The 6,212-nt window shown below is 38.0% G+C and overlaps 1 pseudogene; it reads left to right on the forward strand.

Annotated features, from left to right (window-relative positions):
- The first annotated feature begins 3,201 nt into the window (after positions 1-3,201).
- LOC149235477 (ABC transporter C family member 10-like) lies at positions 3,202-5,404 on the forward strand (annotated as a pseudogene).
- Positions 5,405-6,212: the final 808 nt, after the last annotated feature.

Below are 6,212 nucleotides of genomic sequence, written 5' to 3' on the forward strand. Positions count from 1 at the left end.
ACTGTGATAGGCCACTTGATGCCCCTGTTGCATGAGAACTGCACCAATAACATAGTAGGAGGCATCTGTCTCAATTTCAAATGGTTATTGTAGGTTGGGCAATGTGAGTACAGGTGTAGAGCATAGGTGGTGCTTTAGCTCAACAAACGCCTTCTGTTGGGACTCAGACTAGGAAAAATTTTCTTTCACGGTGTCCTTGGTAACCTTACTGAAAGGCCAAGTAATATGAGAGAATCCCAACGCGAAAATCCGATAAAAATTGGCAAGGCCAAAAAAAATGCAAAGCTCTGTTAGAGTGGTTGAGGTTGACCAATCCCAATTGACTTGGATCTTATCTGGATCCATGTGCATGCCTTTCTCATCAATGATGTAGCCCAGATATTAGACCTAGCTCATGCCAAATGTGCATTTCTCCAAGTTAGCACATAGTTTATGTTGTTGCAAGGTTTGAAGGACTTATCGAATGTGCTGTAGGTGCTCTTCACAACTCTTGATGAAGATGATGATGACATCTAGATATACAACCATGAACGAGTGGGTGAAGGGTTGCAATATGTCATATGTCAGCCTCATAAAAGTTGCAAAGGCACTTGTTAACCCGAAATGCATGACCCACCACTCAAAAAGGCCCTCCTTGTATTTTAAGGGATTATTCAATATATCTATGAGTTCTATTAATAGCTCATGATAGTCATACTTCAAATCGATCTTACTAAAATACTTGGCTCCCTTGAGGTGGTCAAGAATATCATCAATCAGTGGGATTGGATACCTATCCCTAACAATGATTTTGTTTACTACTCAATAATCAATGCAAAGTCTTCACGTTCTATCTTTCTTCCATACAAGTACAATCGAGATCCCACAACATGAGGAACTTGGTGAGATGTGCCAATTTTTCCGCAACTCTTAGATATGCCTCTTGGTTTCTTCATTTTCTAGAATGGAGTGGTGATATATCATCCCATTGGGTAGGGTTCTCTAGGGGTCAGATCGATTGAATTCTTGACCTGACAGCAAAAAGGTACCCCTATGGGTGAGGAGAATATATCCCTGTATTGTTCCATGACATTATCCACCTGATTTTTTTGCATAGGGAACCCTTCCTGGAGGCCATGGATGTGGCGACTATCTTCTCCTTACTTTGAGAGCGAATCGAAAATAAAATAAATTTCCCAGTCCGGGAGATGATCTTACTACATTGGTTATCATAGATCAAAGAGATGGCAGTAAGCAAGGATACCTATGGTATCATGTATAACTTATCACCCAAAGTAATAATAATAGTGCAAGGTCTGGACTCATACAGAGCATGATGCTTCCATAAGTATGGTTGGCCTAATAACAAATCCAAAACATCTAGAGGAGAAACATCACATAGTACCTCATCTCATGTGAAGGGCTTGATGTTGTAGGGAAGGTGACACTATTGGCTGATGCAAAGATCTCATCCTTGCTTAAGCCACCCGATGGTGTACGACTATGGGTGTGGTGTGTTCTGTAGGCCCAAATGATTCATGACCTATGTTGAAATGAGGTTCTTTTGGCTCCCACTGTCGACAATGAACTACAATAAAGAACCCTTCACCCACATCTGTGAGTGGAAGAGATGCTCCCCCTCCTCTGGATCTTTGGGCTCAATCTTCTGGACCTTATGGTGGCAACAATGGCACTATGTTCTATGTCAATAATCTGATTCCCCTTGTTGTTCCCCTTGTTAGGTTCTGGCTCATAATCAGAAAATCCATCAGACTCTGAAGCTTTCAGCTCGGTCACCAATGACTACTTCACGTGACACTCATTTGTGTTGTGAGTGGGGCTCTTGTGGAACTCACACCACTTTCTTGTATCCTTCTTTGTCTTTGTGGTGCCATTCTTTTCTTGTGGCTTCGCTGGGTTTTCCTAGGTTGCTCCACCTTAGTTATGTCCCTTGTTATGTGGTTTGGGGGTGCTCTTACCCTACTTCTGATTCACAAATCCAAAGTCACGCTTATTTTGTTTATATTTTTGTTCAATCTTGGCAGCATATCGATATGTTTCACTGAGCGAGGAGATGTCTAGGAACTCCATTTCTTCTTGAATGTATTTGTGTAGACAACCACAATATGAAGAAAAATCATGAAGAAGAGACCCTTATCATCACGTAGGAAAGAATATAGATTATACAAACATGTTCTTAAAAATATCTAAACATTGCAACATATGGTTTGTAGTTGTTATATATGTGGCATGTGTGGAAACACCCAACAATATTTCTTCATTCCTTTTCACGATTGTTGATAACAATAAATGGGGTGAAAATCCCATAGGAAAAAAACATTTTTTAGGATGGAAAGCCTAATAAGGATTAGATTAGGATATTGTCCCATTGCTAAAAGAAAACCCATTTGTGACATTTAGGAGTCAAATCATTATTAGGTTCATATGGTTCTTGTAGTGATAAGTTTGTCCCATGAAGGAAGCAAAGGAAAACCATTGATGACATTTTAGGAGTCAAATCATTATTAGGTTCATATGATTCTTGTTTTGGTAAGTTTAATCCATGAAGGAAGCAAAGTCAAAAGTTTGATAGAAAACAATAATAAGTGTCATAGTTAGAAAATAAGTTATGTAGAAAACATTAGATATAGAATTAAAAAAATAATTAAAATAATAATGTGAGTTGAAATTTTAACTAAAAGATATTTTAATATTTATATCAAAACAACTCATGTTTTATGGATGAAATATTACTTAATAATAAAAAGAATAAATTCAAACTTTCTCATAATATAGTCTGCATGAACCCTTGTGTCAATGTACCTTCACATATTTAGGCCGATAGGCCTTCCTATGCATCAACAATTGTCAACACTTTTAACCTGAACCGTTTGATCAAGTTTGACAGTTTCAACCGTTGATTTGAAGTTGACTGCTTTTTCCAAATATTTGAGTTGCCTTCTTTTCACCTCCAGTTCTGTTGTGCATTGAACCTGGCCCTTTGAGTTGCATTACTGTTTTTTCCAATTCTTTTGTCACTCTCGAAGATATGCATTACTGCTTTTTCCAATTCTTTTGTCACTCTCCAAGATATTTTCACTGCTTTTTCTTTGACAGTTGTTGTTGCTGTTCTCTTTTGGCAGCTTTTTGGCAAGCACTAAGCTTCATCTACCAAGCCTCATCTACCATCACCTTTGATGGGAAACTTAGAACATTGACCTGATGGCATTCTTTGATGCAACTCCATTGGGAAGAGTTCTCAGCAGAGTAAGTTGTTTACGTAATTACGATAGGCTTCATTCTTTACGTAATTAAGTCTTTGACAAAAAGTGAAATTTAACATACATGAGGGTAGAAAGCTACTGACATTTATCTTGTCGACCTCCTTTTCCAGGTTTCTTCAGATTTCAGCATTCTTGATGTAGACATTCCTTTCAACTTTGTCATGTGCATGTCATCTACCATGATTGCTTACAGCAGTCTTGGAGTTGTGGTTGTTGTGACATGGCAAGTTTTGTTTGCAACCATTCCATTGATTTATTTGGCCTTTCGACTCCAGGTAAACCGCTAATTCACACAAGTTTCTTGAGAAGACTCTTTACTTGACTGCCAATATTGTGAGAGAAATTATCAGTGATTTTTTGTTTGTTCATTTTAATCAGAAATACTATTTTTCTTCTGCTAAAAAATTGATGAGACTAAATGGTACAACGAAATCACCTATTGCAAATCATTTTGGCGAGTCCATAGCAGGAACAATGACCATTAGGGCTTCCAGGGTTGAGGATCAGTTCTTCAAGAAGAACTTAGACCTTATTGACAAAAATTCGAGCCCCTTTTTCTACGGTTTCTCGGCAAATGAATGGTTGATCCAGCGTCTAGAGATGTTAAATGCAACTGTTATTTTCTCCTCTGCTCTTGCTATGGTTCTACTCCCAAAGGGTAGCTTCAATCCTGGTATGAAGTTGAACAATGAAACTAAATGTCAACTGTGTGAGATTTCTGCTGTTACTGGACACTTTTATATATAAGTTAATCATACCTAACAAATTGAACTGGTGCAGGTTTCATTGGGATGGCCCTATCTTATGGTCTATCATTGAACATATCGTTGGTTAAAAGTATTCAAAACCAATGTACACTTGCAAACTACATTGTTTCTGTAGAACGCATCAAACAGTATATGCACATTCCTAGTGAGGCACCAGCCGTTATAGAAGATCACAGACCACCAGATAATTGGCCTTCGCATGGGAAGGTGGAGTTACATGACTTGAAGGTATCTGAGTTGTGTTTTCTAAAAAGATGACTGTTCAAATTATAAATTTGAATGGTTAATGATGTTTTCAATCAAATATATTTGATACGTGTGCAGATTAGATATAGATCCAACAGTCCCCTTGTTTTACGGCGCATTACATGTGCATTTGAAGGAGGGCAAAAGATTGGGATTGTTGGCTGAACGGGAAGTGGGAAAACCACTCTCATTAGTGCTATTTTTCGATTAGTTGAACCTGCAGGGGGTAGAATCCATAGATGGTTTGGATATTACCTCTATTGGGCTTCATGATTTGCGGTCACGCCTTGGGATTATTCCTCAAGAGCCAACTCTTTTTCATGGAACTATTCGCTTCAACCTAGATCCATTATCTGAGCACTCAGAGTTAACAATTTGGGAAGTATGTAAATTCTATTCAACATAATCTCTAACTGAGTTTATCATATGTAGAATGAAAAAATAAATAATGCCATGAATTTATTTTCTACTTTGATTAAGGTTCTGAACAAGTGTCAACTTGGAGACATTGTAAGAGGGAAGGTGGATGGCTTAGATGCACCAGGTGATTTTTGTAGTAAATATATATTTTTGAATGCAATAAAATTCTTTGACATGGCCATGAATTTGGCTGTTAGATTTGGAAGTTTTTTGTGGCTCTAAAAGATCAATAAAATGCAGTGGGGAGTGATGGAGAGAATTGGAGTGTTGGGCAAAGACAATTGTTTTGTTTGGGACGTGCATTGCTAAGGAAAAGTCGAATCCTTGTTCTAGATGAAGCAACAACATCAATAGACGATGCTACATATGCCATTCTCCAAACAATAATTAGAAAGGAATTTGCAGGTTGCACTGTAATTACTGTTGCACACAGGATACCTACTGTTATAGACAGTGACATGGTTGTTGCCATCAGTGATAGTAAGGCCCTATCATTCTATCTTACTTTGTGTTGTATGCATGGATTGGTTTCATTTGAATTTGTTGTAATCGAGGAAATGGACGGTACTGAAAGTAGATCTATTCATCTGTATCTAATTTGAACTATTATGATCTTGAATTCATGCAAGTGAGATGGTGGAGTGTGATCATCCATTGAAACTGATGGAGAGAGAAGGATCGTTATTCAGGCTGGTGACAGAGTATTGATCCCACACATCAAATGCTCTTCTTCATGCAACAACCAATAATGAATAACCTTTCGATCTCTCTTCCTAGACCATAAGATCTTCGCTCGATGCTTTAATCCTTAGATGATGGGCTAATTGTACCGTTAGTGACCTTACGTTGATGGTCGCTAAATTGATGTATTTTCTTGTCAGATAAGATCTCATTGTAAAGCCATTTATTTACAATTGGCTCATCCTTATTGTAACCTGCATTTTTGATGCACGAGCATCATATTAGATATTTTTTCCTCCACTTAGAGCAGAAGTCCTCTTCTCTTTGTGATATTTTGATTTAGGGAATCTGGTTAGTTAGGAAGTTATGCGAGGGTGTCCTTAAGGGACAGATGTAGCAAATTTGTTAGGATTAGGTGGAAATAGCTTCTAGAAATAGGGACAGATGTAATTAGGGGAGACGGCCAAGATAATGGAAATTAGGGCAAATAGAGAGGTAGGAGGGCTTCTAAGTTTGTAGAAATTATGTGTATGTTTGTCTGTGTTAATGCAATTGCTGGCTTGAATGTAGCTCGTATTATCAACGAACCCACAGTTGCAGCAATAGCTTATGGCTTGGACAAGAAGGGTGGAGAGAAAAATATTGTTGTTTCTGATCTTGGCGGTGGCACGTTTGATTTCAGTGTTCTGACTATTGACAACAGAGTTTTTGAGGTTTTGGCTACAAACGGTGATACCCATTTTGGAGGTAATCTGTTTGAACTCTGTCTGGCAGTTTTACATTACGAATTTGAATTTGAATGTGCACAGTGGTTATCATTGACTTTTTTGGTTGG

This window comes from Pinus tabuliformis, chromosome 8 (genome assembly GCF_031772625.1).
Source record: "Pinus tabuliformis cultivar Carrire ecotype Pingquan chromosome 8, CPIR1, whole genome shotgun sequence".
Classification (NCBI taxonomy): domain Eukaryota; kingdom Viridiplantae; phylum Streptophyta; class Pinopsida; order Pinales; family Pinaceae; genus Pinus; species Pinus tabuliformis.